Raw genomic sequence first — 9,333 nt, 5'->3', positions numbered from 1 at the left:
CTTTCGCTTACGGCCATACCACCCTGGAAATGCCCGATCTCATCTGAACTCGGAAGTAAAGCAGGGTCGGGCCTGGTTAGTACTTGGATGGGAGACCGCCTGGGAATACCAGGTGCTGTAAGCTTTTCGAAGTGCTTCATTTGGCAGCTGATTTAAATAGCCAACGCTTGACAGCCTCTTTCGCTTACGGCCATACCACCCTGGAAATGCCCGATCTCATCTGAACTCGGAAGTAAAGCAGGGTCGGGCCTGGTTAGTACTTGGATGGGAGACCGCCTGGGAATACCAGGTGCTGTAAGCTTTTCGAAGTGCTTCATTTGGCAGCTGATTTAAATAGCCAACGCTTGACAGCCTCTTTCGCTTACGGCCATACCACCCTGGAAATGCCCGATCTCATCTGAACTCGGAAGTAAAGCAGGGTCGGGCCTGGTTAGTACTTGGATGGGAGACCGCCTGGGAATACCAGGTGCTGTAAGCTTTTCGAAGTGCTTCATTTGGCAGCTGATTTAAATAGCCAACGCTTGACAGCCTCTTTCGCTTACGGCCATACCACCCTGGAAATGCCCGATCTCATCTGAACTCGGAAGTAAAGCAGGGTCGGGCCTGGTTAGTACTTGGATGGGAGACCGCCTGGGAATACCAGGTGCTGTAAGCTTTTCGAAGTGCTTCATTTGGCAGCTGATTTAAATAGCCAACGCTTGACAGCCTCTTTCGCTTACGGCCATACCACCCTGGAAATGCCCGATCTCATCTGAACTCGGAAGTAAAGCAGGGTCGGGCCTGGTTAGTACTTGGATGGGAGACCGCCTGGGAATACCAGGTGCTGTAAGCTTTTCGAAGTGCTTCATTTGGCAGCTGATTTAAATAGCCAACGCTTGACAGCCTCTTTCGCTTACGGCCATACCACCCTGGAAATGCCCGATCTCATCTGAACTCGGAAGTAAAGCAGGGTCGGGCCTGGTTAGTACTTGGATGGGAGACCGCCTGGGAATACCAGGTGCTGTAAGCTTTTCGAAGTGCTTCATTTGGCAGCTGATTTAAATAGCCAACGCTTGACAGCCTCTTTCGCTTACGGCCATACCACCCTGGAAATGCCCGATCTCATCTGAACTCGGAAGTAAAGCAGGGTCGGGCCTGGTTAGTACTTGGATGGGAGACCGCCTGGGAATACCAGGTGCTGTAAGCTTTTCGAAGTGCTTCATTTGGCAGCTGATTTAAATAGCCAACGCTTGACAGCCTCTTTCGCTTACGGCCATACCACCCTGGAAATGCCCGATCTCATCTGAACTCGGAAGTAAAGCAGGGTCGGGCCTGGTTAGTACTTGGATGGGAGACCGCCTGGGAATACCAGGTGCTGTAAGCTTTTCGAAGTGCTTCATTTGGCAGCTGATTTAAATAGCCAACGCTTGACAGCCTCTTTCGCTTACGGCCATACCACCCTGGAAATGCCCGATCTCATCTGAACTCGGAAGTAAAGCAGGGTCGGGCCTGGTTAGTACTTGGATGGGAGACCGCCTGGGAATACCAGGTGCTGTAAGCTTTTCGAAGTGCTTCATTTGGCAGCTGATTTAAATAGCCAACGCTTGACAGCCTCTTTCGCTTACGGCCATACCACCCTGGAAATGCCCGATCTCATCTGAACTCGGAAGTAAAGCAGGGTCGGGCCTGGTTAGTACTTGGATGGGAGACCGCCTGGGAATACCAGGTGCTGTAAGCTTTTCGAAGTGCTTCATTTGGCAGCTGATTTAAATAGCCAACGCTTGACAGCCTCTTTCGCTTACGGCCATACCACCCTGGAAATGCCCGATCTCATCTGAACTCGGAAGTAAAGCAGGGTCGGGCCTGGTTAGTACTTGGATGGGAGACCGCCTGGGAATACCAGGTGCTGTAAGCTTTTCGAAGTGCTTCATTTGGCAGCTGATTTAAATAGCCAACGCTTGACAGCCTCTTTCGCTTACGGCCATACCACCCTGGAAATGCCCGATCTCATCTGAACTCGGAAGTAAAGCAGGGTCGGGCCTGGTTAGTACTTGGATGGGAGACCGCCTGGGAATACCAGGTGCTGTAAGCTTTTCGAAGTGCTTCATTTGGCAGCTGATTTAAATAGCCAACGCTTGACAGCCTCTTTCGCTTACGGCCATACCACCCTGGAAATGCCCGATCTCATCTGAACTCGGAAGTAAAGCAGGGTCGGGCCTGGTTAGTACTTGGATGGGAGACCGCCTGGGAATACCAGGTGCTGTAAGCTTTTCGAAGTGCTTCATTTGGCAGCTGATTTAAATAGCCAACGCTTGACAGCCTCTTTCGCTTACGGCCATACCACCCTGGAAATGCCCGATCTCATCTGAACTCGGAAGTAAAGCAGGGTCGGGCCTGGTTAGTACTTGGATGGGAGACCGCCTGGGAATACCAGGTGCTGTAAGCTTTTCGAAGTGCTTCATTTGGCAGCTGATTTAAATAGCCAACGCTTGACAGCCTCTTTCGCTTACGGCCATACCACCCTGGAAATGCCCGATCTCATCTGAACTCGGAAGTAAAGCAGGGTCGGGCCTGGTTAGTACTTGGATGGGAGACCGCCTGGGAATACCAGGTGCTGTAAGCTTTTCGAAGTGCTTCATTTGGCAGCTGATTTAAATAGCCAACGCTTGACAGCCTCTTTCGCTTACGGCCATACCACCCTGGAAATGCCCGATCTCATCTGAACTCGGAAGTAAAGCAGGGTCGGGCCTGGTTAGTACTTGGATGGGAGACCGCCTGGGAATACCAGGTGCTGTAAGCTTTTCGAAGTGCTTCATTTGGCAGCTGATTTAAATAGCCAACGCTTGACAGCCTCTTTCGCTTACGGCCATACCACCCTGGAAATGCCCGATCTCATCTGAACTCGGAAGTAAAGCAGGGTCGGGCCTGGTTAGTACTTGGATGGGAGACCGCCTGGGAATACCAGGTGCTGTAAGCTTTTCGAAGTGCTTCATTTGGCAGCTGATTTAAATAGCCAACGCTTGACAGCCTCTTTCGCTTACGGCCATACCACCCTGGAAATGCCCGATCTCATCTGAACTCGGAAGTAAAGCAGGGTCGGGCCTGGTTAGTACTTGGATGGGAGACCGCCTGGGAATACCAGGTGCTGTAAGCTTTTCGAAGTGCTTCATTTGGCAGCTGATTTAAATAGCCAACGCTTGACAGCCTCTTTCGCTTACGGCCATACCACCCTGGAAATGCCCGATCTCATCTGAACTCGGAAGTAAAGCAGGGTCGGGCCTGGTTAGTACTTGGATGGGAGACCGCCTGGGAATACCAGGTGCTGTAAGCTTTTCGAAGTGCTTCATTTGGCAGCTGATTTAAATAGCCAACGCTTGACAGCCTCTTTCGCTTACGGCCATACCACCCTGGAAATGCCCGATCTCATCTGAACTCGGAAGTAAAGCAGGGTCGGGCCTGGTTAGTACTTGGATGGGAGACCGCCTGGGAATACCAGGTGCTGTAAGCTTTTCGAAGTGCTTCATTTGGCAGCTGATTTAAATAGCCAACGCTTGACAGCCTCTTTCGCTTACGGCCATACCACCCTGGAAATGCCCGATCTCATCTGAACTCGGAAGTAAAGCAGGGTCGGGCCTGGTTAGTACTTGGATGGGAGACCGCCTGGGAATACCAGGTGCTGTAAGCTTTTCGAAGTGCTTCATTTGGCAGCTGATTTAAATAGCCAACGCTTGACAGCCTCTTTCGCTTACGGCCATACCACCCTGGAAATGCCCGATCTCATCTGAACTCGGAAGTAAAGCAGGGTCGGGCCTGGTTAGTACTTGGATGGGAGACCGCCTGGGAATACCAGGTGCTGTAAGCTTTTCGAAGTGCTTCATTTGGCAGCTGATTTAAATAGCCAACGCTTGACAGCCTCTTTCGCTTACGGCCATACCACCCTGGAAATGCCCGATCTCATCTGAACTCGGAAGTAAAGCAGGGTCGGGCCTGGTTAGTACTTGGATGGGAGACCGCCTGGGAATACCAGGTGCTGTAAGCTTTTCGAAGTGCTTCATTTGGCAGCTGATTTAAATAGCCAACGCTTGACAGCCTCTTTCGCTTACGGCCATACCACCCTGGAAATGCCCGATCTCATCTGAACTCGGAAGTAAAGCAGGGTCGGGCCTGGTTAGTACTTGGATGGGAGACCGCCTGGGAATACCAGGTGCTGTAAGCTTTTCGAAGTGCTTCATTTGGCAGCTGATTTAAATAGCCAACGCTTGACAGCCTCTTTCGCTTACGGCCATACCACCCTGGAAATGCCCGATCTCATCTGAACTCGGAAGTAAAGCAGGGTCGGGCCTGGTTAGTACTTGGATGGGAGACCGCCTGGGAATACCAGGTGCTGTAAGCTTTTCGAAGTGCTTCATTTGGCAGCTGATTTAAATAGCCAACGCTTGACAGCCTCTTTCGCTTACGGCCATACCACCCTGGAAATGCCCGATCTCATCTGAACTCGGAAGTAAAGCAGGGTCGGGCCTGGTTAGTACTTGGATGGGAGACCGCCTGGGAATACCAGGTGCTGTAAGCTTTTCGAAGTGCTTCATTTGGCAGCTGATTTAAATAGCCAACGCTTGACAGCCTCTTTCGCTTACGGCCATACCACCCTGGAAATGCCCGATCTCATCTGAACTCGGAAGTAAAGCAGGGTCGGGCCTGGTTAGTACTTGGATGGGAGACCGCCTGGGAATACCAGGTGCTGTAAGCTTTTCGAAGTGCTTCATTTGGCAGCTGATTTAAATAGCCAACGCTTGACAGCCTCTTTCGCTTACGGCCATACCACCCTGGAAATGCCCGATCTCATCTGAACTCGGAAGTAAAGCAGGGTCGGGCCTGGTTAGTACTTGGATGGGAGACCGCCTGGGAATACCAGGTGCTGTAAGCTTTTCGAAGTGCTTCATTTGGCAGCTGATTTAAATAGCCAACGCTTGACAGCCTCTTTCGCTTACGGCCATACCACCCTGGAAATGCCCGATCTCATCTGAACTCGGAAGTAAAGCAGGGTCGGGCCTGGTTAGTACTTGGATGGGAGACCGCCTGGGAATACCAGGTGCTGTAAGCTTTTCGAAGTGCTTCATTTGGCAGCTGATTTAAATAGCCAACGCTTGACAGCCTCTTTCGCTTACGGCCATACCACCCTGGAAATGCCCGATCTCATCTGAACTCGGAAGTAAAGCAGGGTCGGGCCTGGTTAGTACTTGGATGGGAGACCGCCTGGGAATACCAGGTGCTGTAAGCTTTTCGAAGTGCTTCATTTGGCAGCTGATTTAAATAGCCAACGCTTGACAGCCTCTTTCGCTTACGGCCATACCACCCTGGAAATGCCCGATCTCATCTGAACTCGGAAGTAAAGCAGGGTCGGGCCTGGTTAGTACTTGGATGGGAGACCGCCTGGGAATACCAGGTGCTGTAAGCTTTTCGAAGTGCTTCATTTGGCAGCTGATTTAAATAGCCAACGCTTGACAGCCTCTTTCGCTTACGGCCATACCACCCTGGAAATGCCCGATCTCATCTGAACTCGGAAGTAAAGCAGGGTCGGGCCTGGTTAGTACTTGGATGGGAGACCGCCTGGGAATACCAGGTGCTGTAAGCTTTTCGAAGTGCTTCATTTGGCAGCTGATTTAAATAGCCAACGCTTGACAGCCTCTTTCGCTTACGGCCATACCACCCTGGAAATGCCCGATCTCATCTGAACTCGGAAGTAAAGCAGGGTCGGGCCTGGTTAGTACTTGGATGGGAGACCGCCTGGGAATACCAGGTGCTGTAAGCTTTTCGAAGTGCTTCATTTGGCAGCTGATTTAAATAGCCAACGCTTGACAGCCTCTTTCGCTTACGGCCATACCACCCTGGAAATGCCCGATCTCATCTGAACTCGGAAGTAAAGCAGGGTCGGGCCTGGTTAGTACTTGGATGGGAGACCGCCTGGGAATACCAGGTGCTGTAAGCTTTTCGAAGTGCTTCATTTGGCAGCTGATTTAAATAGCCAACGCTTGACAGCCTCTTTCGCTTACGGCCATACCACCCTGGAAATGCCCGATCTCATCTGAACTCGGAAGTAAAGCAGGGTCGGGCCTGGTTAGTACTTGGATGGGAGACCGCCTGGGAATACCAGGTGCTGTAAGCTTTTCGAAGTGCTTCATTTGGCAGCTGATTTAAATAGCCAACGCTTGACAGCCTCTTTCGCTTACGGCCATACCACCCTGGAAATGCCCGATCTCATCTGAACTCGGAAGTAAAGCAGGGTCGGGCCTGGTTAGTACTTGGATGGGAGACCGCCTGGGAATACCAGGTGCTGTAAGCTTTTCGAAGTGCTTCATTTGGCAGCTGATTTAAATAGCCAACGCTTGACAGCCTCTTTCGCTTACGGCCATACCACCCTGGAAATGCCCGATCTCATCTGAACTCGGAAGTAAAGCAGGGTCGGGCCTGGTTAGTACTTGGATGGGAGACCGCCTGGGAATACCAGGTGCTGTAAGCTTTTCGAAGTGCTTCATTTGGCAGCTGATTTAAATAGCCAACGCTTGACAGCCTCTTTCGCTTACGGCCATACCACCCTGGAAATGCCCGATCTCATCTGAACTCGGAAGTAAAGCAGGGTCGGGCCTGGTTAGTACTTGGATGGGAGACCGCCTGGGAATACCAGGTGCTGTAAGCTTTTCGAAGTGCTTCATTTGGCAGCTGATTTAAATAGCCAACGCTTGACAGCCTCTTTCGCTTACGGCCATACCACCCTGGAAATGCCCGATCTCATCTGAACTCGGAAGTAAAGCAGGGTCGGGCCTGGTTAGTACTTGGATGGGAGACCGCCTGGGAATACCAGGTGCTGTAAGCTTTTCGAAGTGCTTCATTTGGCAGCTGATTTAAATAGCCAACGCTTGACAGCCTCTTTCGCTTACGGCCATACCACCCTGGAAATGCCCGATCTCATCTGAACTCGGAAGTAAAGCAGGGTCGGGCCTGGTTAGTACTTGGATGGGAGACCGCCTGGGAATACCAGGTGCTGTAAGCTTTTCGAAGTGCTTCATTTGGCAGCTGATTTAAATAGCCAACGCTTGACAGCCTCTTTCGCTTACGGCCATACCACCCTGGAAATGCCCGATCTCATCTGAACTCGGAAGTAAAGCAGGGTCGGGCCTGGTTAGTACTTGGATGGGAGACCGCCTGGGAATACCAGGTGCTGTAAGCTTTTCGAAGTGCTTCATTTGGCAGCTGATTTAAATAGCCAACGCTTGACAGCCTCTTTCGCTTACGGCCATACCACCCTGGAAATGCCCGATCTCATCTGAACTCGGAAGTAAAGCAGGGTCGGGCCTGGTTAGTACTTGGATGGGAGACCGCCTGGGAATACCAGGTGCTGTAAGCTTTTCGAAGTGCTTCATTTGGCAGCTGATTTAAATAGCCAACGCTTGACAGCCTCTTTCGCTTACGGCCATACCACCCTGGAAATGCCCGATCTCATCTGAACTCGGAAGTAAAGCAGGGTCGGGCCTGGTTAGTACTTGGATGGGAGACCGCCTGGGAATACCAGGTGCTGTAAGCTTTTCGAAGTGCTTCATTTGGCAGCTGATTTAAATAGCCAACGCTTGACAGCCTCTTTCGCTTACGGCCATACCACCCTGGAAATGCCCGATCTCATCTGAACTCGGAAGTAAAGCAGGGTCGGGCCTGGTTAGTACTTGGATGGGAGACCGCCTGGGAATACCAGGTGCTGTAAGCTTTTCGAAGTGCTTCATTTGGCAGCTGATTTAAATAGCCAACGCTTGACAGCCTCTTTCGCTTACGGCCATACCACCCTGGAAATGCCCGATCTCATCTGAACTCGGAAGTAAAGCAGGGTCGGGCCTGGTTAGTACTTGGATGGGAGACCGCCTGGGAATACCAGGTGCTGTAAGCTTTTCGAAGTGCTTCATTTGGCAGCTGATTTAAATAGCCAACGCTTGACAGCCTCTTTCGCTTACGGCCATACCACCCTGGAAATGCCCGATCTCATCTGAACTCGGAAGTAAAGCAGGGTCGGGCCTGGTTAGTACTTGGATGGGAGACCGCCTGGGAATACCAGGTGCTGTAAGCTTTTCGAAGTGCTTCATTTGGCAGCTGATTTAAATAGCCAACGCTTGACAGCCTCTTTCGCTTACGGCCATACCACCCTGGAAATGCCCGATCTCATCTGAACTCGGAAGTAAAGCAGGGTCGGGCCTGGTTAGTACTTGGATGGGAGACCGCCTGGGAATACCAGGTGCTGTAAGCTTTTCGAAGTGCTTCATTTGGCAGCTGATTTAAATAGCCAACGCTTGACAGCCTCTTTCGCTTACGGCCATACCACCCTGGAAATGCCCGATCTCATCTGAACTCGGAAGTAAAGCAGGGTCGGGCCTGGTTAGTACTTGGATGGGAGACCGCCTGGGAATACCAGGTGCTGTAAGCTTTTCGAAGTGCTTCATTTGGCAGCTGATTTAAATAGCCAACGCTTGACAGCCTCTTTCGCTTACGGCCATACCACCCTGGAAATGCCCGATCTCATCTGAACTCGGAAGTAAAGCAGGGTCGGGCCTGGTTAGTACTTGGATGGGAGACCGCCTGGGAATACCAGGTGCTGTAAGCTTTTCGAAGTGCTTCATTTGGCAGCTGATTTAAATAGCCAACGCTTGACAGCCTCTTTCGCTTACGGCCATACCACCCTGGAAATGCCCGATCTCATCTGAACTCGGAAGTAAAGCAGGGTCGGGCCTGGTTAGTACTTGGATGGGAGACCGCCTGGGAATACCAGGTGCTGTAAGCTTTTCGAAGTGCTTCATTTGGCAGCTGATTTAAATAGCCAACGCTTGACAGCCTCTTTCGCTTACGGCCATACCACCCTGGAAATGCCCGATCTCATCTGAACTCGGAAGTAAAGCAGGGTCGGGCCTGGTTAGTACTTGGATGGGAGACCGCCTGGGAATACCAGGTGCTGTAAGCTTTTCGAAGTGCTTCATTTGGCAGCTGATTTAAATAGCCAACGCTTGACAGCCTCTTTCGCTTACGGCCATACCACCCTGGAAATGCCCGATCTCATCTGAACTCGGAAGTAAAGCAGGGTCGGGCCTGGTTAGTACTTGGATGGGAGACCGCCTGGGAATACCAGGTGCTGTAAGCTTTTCGAAGTGCTTCATTTGGCAGCTGATTTAAATAGCCAACGCTTGACAGCCTCTTTCGCTTACGGCCATACCACCCTGGAAATGCCCGATCTCATCTGAACTCGGAAGTAAAGCAGGGTCGGGCCTGGTTAGTACTTGGATGGGAGACCGCCTGGGAATACCAGGTGCTGTAAGCTTTTCG

General features: G+C 51.5%; 53 non-coding genes across 53 annotated transcripts; all 53 read left to right on the top strand.

Moving 5' to 3' along the window:
* The first annotated feature begins 5 nt into the window (after positions 1–5).
* LOC141383111 (5S ribosomal RNA) lies at positions 6–124 on the top strand. The gene has a single exon (XR_012404077.1). It is a non-coding gene; the product is annotated as a 5S ribosomal RNA (ribosomal RNA).
* A 58-nt stretch (positions 125–182) lies between these two features.
* Positions 183–301, top strand: LOC141383104 (5S ribosomal RNA). The gene has a single exon (XR_012404070.1). It is a non-coding gene; the product is annotated as a 5S ribosomal RNA (ribosomal RNA).
* A 58-nt stretch (positions 302–359) lies between these two features.
* LOC141383101 (5S ribosomal RNA) lies at positions 360–478 on the top strand. The gene has a single exon (XR_012404067.1). It is a non-coding gene; the product is annotated as a 5S ribosomal RNA (ribosomal RNA).
* Positions 479–536: 58 nt separating this feature from the next.
* On the top strand, positions 537–655 carry LOC141383090 (5S ribosomal RNA). Its single transcript, XR_012404056.1, has one exon. It is a non-coding gene; the product is annotated as a 5S ribosomal RNA (ribosomal RNA).
* Positions 656–713: 58 nt separating this feature from the next.
* On the top strand, positions 714–832 carry LOC141383079 (5S ribosomal RNA). Its single transcript, XR_012404045.1, has one exon. It is a non-coding gene; the product is annotated as a 5S ribosomal RNA (ribosomal RNA).
* Positions 833–890: 58 nt separating this feature from the next.
* LOC141383070 (5S ribosomal RNA) lies at positions 891–1,009 on the top strand. Its single transcript, XR_012404036.1, has one exon. It is a non-coding gene; the product is annotated as a 5S ribosomal RNA (ribosomal RNA).
* Positions 1,010–1,067: 58 nt separating this feature from the next.
* Positions 1,068–1,186, top strand: LOC141383064 (5S ribosomal RNA). The gene has a single exon (XR_012404029.1). It is a non-coding gene; the product is annotated as a 5S ribosomal RNA (ribosomal RNA).
* Positions 1,187–1,244: 58 nt separating this feature from the next.
* Positions 1,245–1,363, top strand: LOC137492370 (5S ribosomal RNA). Its single transcript, XR_011012343.1, has one exon. It is a non-coding gene; the product is annotated as a 5S ribosomal RNA (ribosomal RNA).
* Positions 1,364–1,421: 58 nt separating this feature from the next.
* On the top strand, positions 1,422–1,540 carry LOC141383057 (5S ribosomal RNA). Its single transcript, XR_012404022.1, has one exon. It is a non-coding gene; the product is annotated as a 5S ribosomal RNA (ribosomal RNA).
* Positions 1,541–1,598: 58 nt separating this feature from the next.
* LOC141383050 (5S ribosomal RNA) lies at positions 1,599–1,717 on the top strand. The gene has a single exon (XR_012404015.1). It is a non-coding gene; the product is annotated as a 5S ribosomal RNA (ribosomal RNA).
* A 58-nt stretch (positions 1,718–1,775) lies between these two features.
* Positions 1,776–1,894, top strand: LOC141383040 (5S ribosomal RNA). The gene has a single exon (XR_012404005.1). It is a non-coding gene; the product is annotated as a 5S ribosomal RNA (ribosomal RNA).
* A 58-nt stretch (positions 1,895–1,952) lies between these two features.
* On the top strand, positions 1,953–2,071 carry LOC141383032 (5S ribosomal RNA). The gene has a single exon (XR_012403997.1). It is a non-coding gene; the product is annotated as a 5S ribosomal RNA (ribosomal RNA).
* A 58-nt stretch (positions 2,072–2,129) lies between these two features.
* LOC141383031 (5S ribosomal RNA) lies at positions 2,130–2,248 on the top strand. The gene has a single exon (XR_012403996.1). It is a non-coding gene; the product is annotated as a 5S ribosomal RNA (ribosomal RNA).
* A 58-nt stretch (positions 2,249–2,306) lies between these two features.
* Positions 2,307–2,425, top strand: LOC141383026 (5S ribosomal RNA). Its single transcript, XR_012403991.1, has one exon. It is a non-coding gene; the product is annotated as a 5S ribosomal RNA (ribosomal RNA).
* Positions 2,426–2,483: 58 nt separating this feature from the next.
* Positions 2,484–2,602, top strand: LOC141383021 (5S ribosomal RNA). The gene has a single exon (XR_012403983.1). It is a non-coding gene; the product is annotated as a 5S ribosomal RNA (ribosomal RNA).
* Positions 2,603–2,660: 58 nt separating this feature from the next.
* LOC141383020 (5S ribosomal RNA) lies at positions 2,661–2,779 on the top strand. The gene has a single exon (XR_012403982.1). It is a non-coding gene; the product is annotated as a 5S ribosomal RNA (ribosomal RNA).
* A 58-nt stretch (positions 2,780–2,837) lies between these two features.
* Positions 2,838–2,956, top strand: LOC141383014 (5S ribosomal RNA). The gene has a single exon (XR_012403976.1). It is a non-coding gene; the product is annotated as a 5S ribosomal RNA (ribosomal RNA).
* A 58-nt stretch (positions 2,957–3,014) lies between these two features.
* LOC137491632 (5S ribosomal RNA) lies at positions 3,015–3,133 on the top strand. The gene has a single exon (XR_011011604.1). It is a non-coding gene; the product is annotated as a 5S ribosomal RNA (ribosomal RNA).
* Positions 3,134–3,191: 58 nt separating this feature from the next.
* Positions 3,192–3,310, top strand: LOC137491631 (5S ribosomal RNA). The gene has a single exon (XR_011011603.1). It is a non-coding gene; the product is annotated as a 5S ribosomal RNA (ribosomal RNA).
* A 58-nt stretch (positions 3,311–3,368) lies between these two features.
* On the top strand, positions 3,369–3,487 carry LOC137491630 (5S ribosomal RNA). The gene has a single exon (XR_011011602.1). It is a non-coding gene; the product is annotated as a 5S ribosomal RNA (ribosomal RNA).
* A 58-nt stretch (positions 3,488–3,545) lies between these two features.
* Positions 3,546–3,664, top strand: LOC137491629 (5S ribosomal RNA). Its single transcript, XR_011011601.1, has one exon. It is a non-coding gene; the product is annotated as a 5S ribosomal RNA (ribosomal RNA).
* Positions 3,665–3,722: 58 nt separating this feature from the next.
* On the top strand, positions 3,723–3,841 carry LOC137491628 (5S ribosomal RNA). Its single transcript, XR_011011600.1, has one exon. It is a non-coding gene; the product is annotated as a 5S ribosomal RNA (ribosomal RNA).
* Positions 3,842–3,899: 58 nt separating this feature from the next.
* Positions 3,900–4,018, top strand: LOC137493906 (5S ribosomal RNA). Its single transcript, XR_011013881.2, has one exon. It is a non-coding gene; the product is annotated as a 5S ribosomal RNA (ribosomal RNA).
* Positions 4,019–4,076: 58 nt separating this feature from the next.
* Positions 4,077–4,195, top strand: LOC137493675 (5S ribosomal RNA). The gene has a single exon (XR_011013650.2). It is a non-coding gene; the product is annotated as a 5S ribosomal RNA (ribosomal RNA).
* Positions 4,196–4,253: 58 nt separating this feature from the next.
* Positions 4,254–4,372, top strand: LOC137491626 (5S ribosomal RNA). The gene has a single exon (XR_011011598.1). It is a non-coding gene; the product is annotated as a 5S ribosomal RNA (ribosomal RNA).
* A 58-nt stretch (positions 4,373–4,430) lies between these two features.
* LOC137491625 (5S ribosomal RNA) lies at positions 4,431–4,549 on the top strand. The gene has a single exon (XR_011011597.1). It is a non-coding gene; the product is annotated as a 5S ribosomal RNA (ribosomal RNA).
* Positions 4,550–4,607: 58 nt separating this feature from the next.
* On the top strand, positions 4,608–4,726 carry LOC137491624 (5S ribosomal RNA). The gene has a single exon (XR_011011596.1). It is a non-coding gene; the product is annotated as a 5S ribosomal RNA (ribosomal RNA).
* Positions 4,727–4,784: 58 nt separating this feature from the next.
* LOC137491623 (5S ribosomal RNA) lies at positions 4,785–4,903 on the top strand. Its single transcript, XR_011011595.1, has one exon. It is a non-coding gene; the product is annotated as a 5S ribosomal RNA (ribosomal RNA).
* A 58-nt stretch (positions 4,904–4,961) lies between these two features.
* Positions 4,962–5,080, top strand: LOC137491622 (5S ribosomal RNA). Its single transcript, XR_011011594.1, has one exon. It is a non-coding gene; the product is annotated as a 5S ribosomal RNA (ribosomal RNA).
* A 58-nt stretch (positions 5,081–5,138) lies between these two features.
* On the top strand, positions 5,139–5,257 carry LOC137491621 (5S ribosomal RNA). Its single transcript, XR_011011593.1, has one exon. It is a non-coding gene; the product is annotated as a 5S ribosomal RNA (ribosomal RNA).
* A 58-nt stretch (positions 5,258–5,315) lies between these two features.
* On the top strand, positions 5,316–5,434 carry LOC137491620 (5S ribosomal RNA). Its single transcript, XR_011011592.1, has one exon. It is a non-coding gene; the product is annotated as a 5S ribosomal RNA (ribosomal RNA).
* Positions 5,435–5,492: 58 nt separating this feature from the next.
* LOC137491619 (5S ribosomal RNA) lies at positions 5,493–5,611 on the top strand. The gene has a single exon (XR_011011591.1). It is a non-coding gene; the product is annotated as a 5S ribosomal RNA (ribosomal RNA).
* A 58-nt stretch (positions 5,612–5,669) lies between these two features.
* Positions 5,670–5,788, top strand: LOC137491618 (5S ribosomal RNA). The gene has a single exon (XR_011011590.1). It is a non-coding gene; the product is annotated as a 5S ribosomal RNA (ribosomal RNA).
* A 58-nt stretch (positions 5,789–5,846) lies between these two features.
* Positions 5,847–5,965, top strand: LOC137491617 (5S ribosomal RNA). Its single transcript, XR_011011589.1, has one exon. It is a non-coding gene; the product is annotated as a 5S ribosomal RNA (ribosomal RNA).
* Positions 5,966–6,023: 58 nt separating this feature from the next.
* LOC137491615 (5S ribosomal RNA) lies at positions 6,024–6,142 on the top strand. The gene has a single exon (XR_011011587.1). It is a non-coding gene; the product is annotated as a 5S ribosomal RNA (ribosomal RNA).
* Positions 6,143–6,200: 58 nt separating this feature from the next.
* On the top strand, positions 6,201–6,319 carry LOC137491614 (5S ribosomal RNA). Its single transcript, XR_011011586.1, has one exon. It is a non-coding gene; the product is annotated as a 5S ribosomal RNA (ribosomal RNA).
* Positions 6,320–6,377: 58 nt separating this feature from the next.
* LOC137491613 (5S ribosomal RNA) lies at positions 6,378–6,496 on the top strand. The gene has a single exon (XR_011011585.1). It is a non-coding gene; the product is annotated as a 5S ribosomal RNA (ribosomal RNA).
* Positions 6,497–6,554: 58 nt separating this feature from the next.
* Positions 6,555–6,673, top strand: LOC137491612 (5S ribosomal RNA). Its single transcript, XR_011011584.1, has one exon. It is a non-coding gene; the product is annotated as a 5S ribosomal RNA (ribosomal RNA).
* Positions 6,674–6,731: 58 nt separating this feature from the next.
* On the top strand, positions 6,732–6,850 carry LOC137491611 (5S ribosomal RNA). Its single transcript, XR_011011583.1, has one exon. It is a non-coding gene; the product is annotated as a 5S ribosomal RNA (ribosomal RNA).
* A 58-nt stretch (positions 6,851–6,908) lies between these two features.
* On the top strand, positions 6,909–7,027 carry LOC137491610 (5S ribosomal RNA). Its single transcript, XR_011011582.1, has one exon. It is a non-coding gene; the product is annotated as a 5S ribosomal RNA (ribosomal RNA).
* Positions 7,028–7,085: 58 nt separating this feature from the next.
* On the top strand, positions 7,086–7,204 carry LOC137491609 (5S ribosomal RNA). The gene has a single exon (XR_011011581.1). It is a non-coding gene; the product is annotated as a 5S ribosomal RNA (ribosomal RNA).
* A 58-nt stretch (positions 7,205–7,262) lies between these two features.
* LOC137493827 (5S ribosomal RNA) lies at positions 7,263–7,381 on the top strand. Its single transcript, XR_011013801.2, has one exon. It is a non-coding gene; the product is annotated as a 5S ribosomal RNA (ribosomal RNA).
* Positions 7,382–7,439: 58 nt separating this feature from the next.
* LOC137491608 (5S ribosomal RNA) lies at positions 7,440–7,558 on the top strand. The gene has a single exon (XR_011011580.1). It is a non-coding gene; the product is annotated as a 5S ribosomal RNA (ribosomal RNA).
* A 58-nt stretch (positions 7,559–7,616) lies between these two features.
* Positions 7,617–7,735, top strand: LOC137491607 (5S ribosomal RNA). The gene has a single exon (XR_011011579.1). It is a non-coding gene; the product is annotated as a 5S ribosomal RNA (ribosomal RNA).
* A 58-nt stretch (positions 7,736–7,793) lies between these two features.
* Positions 7,794–7,912, top strand: LOC137491606 (5S ribosomal RNA). The gene has a single exon (XR_011011578.1). It is a non-coding gene; the product is annotated as a 5S ribosomal RNA (ribosomal RNA).
* A 58-nt stretch (positions 7,913–7,970) lies between these two features.
* On the top strand, positions 7,971–8,089 carry LOC137491604 (5S ribosomal RNA). Its single transcript, XR_011011576.1, has one exon. It is a non-coding gene; the product is annotated as a 5S ribosomal RNA (ribosomal RNA).
* A 58-nt stretch (positions 8,090–8,147) lies between these two features.
* On the top strand, positions 8,148–8,266 carry LOC137491603 (5S ribosomal RNA). Its single transcript, XR_011011575.1, has one exon. It is a non-coding gene; the product is annotated as a 5S ribosomal RNA (ribosomal RNA).
* Positions 8,267–8,324: 58 nt separating this feature from the next.
* Positions 8,325–8,443, top strand: LOC137491602 (5S ribosomal RNA). Its single transcript, XR_011011574.1, has one exon. It is a non-coding gene; the product is annotated as a 5S ribosomal RNA (ribosomal RNA).
* A 58-nt stretch (positions 8,444–8,501) lies between these two features.
* LOC137491601 (5S ribosomal RNA) lies at positions 8,502–8,620 on the top strand. The gene has a single exon (XR_011011573.1). It is a non-coding gene; the product is annotated as a 5S ribosomal RNA (ribosomal RNA).
* Positions 8,621–8,678: 58 nt separating this feature from the next.
* On the top strand, positions 8,679–8,797 carry LOC137491600 (5S ribosomal RNA). The gene has a single exon (XR_011011572.1). It is a non-coding gene; the product is annotated as a 5S ribosomal RNA (ribosomal RNA).
* A 58-nt stretch (positions 8,798–8,855) lies between these two features.
* LOC137491599 (5S ribosomal RNA) lies at positions 8,856–8,974 on the top strand. Its single transcript, XR_011011571.1, has one exon. It is a non-coding gene; the product is annotated as a 5S ribosomal RNA (ribosomal RNA).
* Positions 8,975–9,032: 58 nt separating this feature from the next.
* LOC137491598 (5S ribosomal RNA) lies at positions 9,033–9,151 on the top strand. The gene has a single exon (XR_011011570.1). It is a non-coding gene; the product is annotated as a 5S ribosomal RNA (ribosomal RNA).
* A 58-nt stretch (positions 9,152–9,209) lies between these two features.
* Positions 9,210–9,328, top strand: LOC137491597 (5S ribosomal RNA). The gene has a single exon (XR_011011569.1). It is a non-coding gene; the product is annotated as a 5S ribosomal RNA (ribosomal RNA).
* Positions 9,329–9,333: the final 5 nt, after the last annotated feature.

This window comes from Danio rerio, chromosome 4 (assembly GCF_049306965.1).
Source record: "Danio rerio strain Tuebingen ecotype United States chromosome 4, GRCz12tu, whole genome shotgun sequence".
In the NCBI taxonomy this organism is placed as follows: Eukaryota; Metazoa; Chordata; class Actinopteri; order Cypriniformes; family Danionidae; genus Danio; species Danio rerio.
The sequence above is the reverse complement of the archived record's forward strand: the minus strand, read 5'-3'. Positions and strand labels throughout refer to the sequence as shown.